The sequence below is a fragment of the Octopus bimaculoides genome, chromosome 3 (assembly GCF_001194135.2).
Source record: "Octopus bimaculoides isolate UCB-OBI-ISO-001 chromosome 3, ASM119413v2, whole genome shotgun sequence".
Taxonomy (NCBI): domain Eukaryota; kingdom Metazoa; phylum Mollusca; class Cephalopoda; order Octopoda; family Octopodidae; genus Octopus; species Octopus bimaculoides.
In genome coordinates this window covers 144,621,256-144,623,470 of record NC_068983.1, presented here as the reverse complement: position 1 = coordinate 144,623,470, position 2,215 = coordinate 144,621,256, and the positions used below count along the sequence as shown (strand labels likewise).

Sequence of the window (2,215 nt, the reverse complement as noted above, 5' to 3'; positions counted from 1 at the left end):
ATATATATATATATATATATACACACTCACTAAAGATTCCTCCTAATTTATTGTATACCACCCCTCCTTAGATTCCTGCCTTCTAACTTCTTCATCGATTCTTAAAATTTGAATTCTTAACACCGAACGTTTTAATGCAGGAACATGTATGCATTGTACGCTTTCATTTTTGTATATTTGTACTTGAATTGATACTGTATACTAATATGCCTATGATGCGAACTGATTTAATTTGACAAAAGAATTTGACCTTTGAAATTTGTACTCCATTCTTGCCTCTCTCTCTCTGTATATATACATGTGTGTATGTGTGTGTGTGTGTGTGTGTACAGAAAGAGTAAGAGAGATCAAAGGTATTCTCCTTATAGAATACACTTCGTAGCAAGACAACTTACTTATCCTCACAGTAACTCGTATGTGTGTGTATATATATGACATATTTCCTTGCAGTTTTAATCTACAAAACCGACAATATATTTTACTCAAAGTAATGCAGTTGTATACTATTGAATATATTTATATATTTAAAGACGTCGGATTGTAGTGGGATCGAATCTGGAACCGCATGATCTCGAAACGTCGTCTAAACTTTATAATATTTTACACAATTCACATAGATACAGTTGTCTATATTTGAGCTTAAAATCTAAAGAAACCTATTGAAAAACTGCTACGTCGAATGCTCTAGGAATTCTATCATCCACTACGTAATCTTATCAATTCTAATTTTAAAACTCATAAATTGAGGAAATAAATATTTTAGCTACAATCTCACGGTTTTTATTGTTGAATTTGTTTCTTCTCTTAACTATAATTAGAAATATATCTGACAGACTATTGTATGCAGAAAACCAATTGTTAATTCACCAATAGCCTTGCAGGACAAAATACAAAATGAAAAAGTTTCTTTATTATATAGACAGTATAATGTGTGTGTGTGCGTGTGTGTGTGTGAGCGAGTGTGTGTGCTTATGCGGGCGGGCGTGCACACGAATGTATTTATTAGAAATGATGAGATAAACTGTTTGTCAGTGTCGATTTTCAAATTTTATTTTGCTTTCTTTCAAATTCCCGTTGTGTTGTGCAAAAAGTATATATACACTTTAACACACACAAACACAAACATGCACACACACACATATGCATACACATACAGAGAAAAAGGAGGGAGGGTTGGTGGAACATGACTATTGCGGCATAACTTTACGTCCCCTGAATTTCACACTAGTTTTGAAAATCATAACATTCCACAACCGGTTAGGTTAATGTAAATAAAGTTTCTTCGTCTCCAAATGCCTTCATAACATCTCTATGCACACACAGGCTCACACACACGTGTATACTCGCGTACACATACATGTATACACGCGCGCACACATGAGCATACATTTAAATACATACATTTGTGTGTGCGTGCGCGTGCGTGTGTTTGTGTGTGCATAAACATACACACACCCATACACGCATGCACATATATATATACTTATATGTATAGATATAGGTATAGATTTTTTACTTGTTTCAATCATTAGTCTGCAGTCATGCTGGGGCACCATATATATATAGGCGCAAGAGTAGCATTGTGGTAAGAAGCTTGCTTCCCAACCACATGGTTCAGGGTCCAGTCCCACTGCATGACACCTTGGCCAAGTGTCTTCTACTGTAGCCTCGGCCGACGTGGATTTGATAGACGGAAACTGAAAGAAGCCCGTCGCATATATATGTATATGAACATTATATATATGTATATATATATATATATATACACACACACACACACACACATGCATTATGTATGTATGTGTGTGCGTGTGTGTGTTTGCCCCGACCAGCACCTGACAACCGGTGCTGGTGTGTTTATGTCCTTGTAATTAGTGATTCGGCAAACGAAACCGATTGAATAACTACTAAAAAACAAAGCAAAAGTAATGGAGTCGATTCATTCGACTAAAGTTCAAGGCTATGTTCCAGCATGTTTGTAGTCTAATGACTAAAACAAGTAAAAAAAAAATAAAGAATATATATACGAGGCGTTACCCAAAAGTAAGCGGAAATGTTCACTGTCGATCGTGCCAGTCAAAGTTCAGTCTTTCGTCGATAGAAACCACTTGATGCGACCCTCAGACATCAGTCTGCCGACTGGCGTCGTCTAGTGGAGTCCTACTGCCACGTGGTGCGTCACTGTTTTGCAATGCTTCTCCCCTATTCGCCGATT

At 36.7% G+C, this 2,215-nt stretch overlaps 1 protein-coding gene across 1 annotated transcript in view; it reads right to left on the bottom strand.

Moving 5' to 3' along the window:
* The window catches only part of LOC128247383 (G-protein coupled receptor GRL101-like), a 573,113-nt gene that overhangs the window by 126,304 nt on the left and 444,594 nt on the right, over nucleotides 1-2,215 (bottom strand). The window lies entirely within an intron of this gene.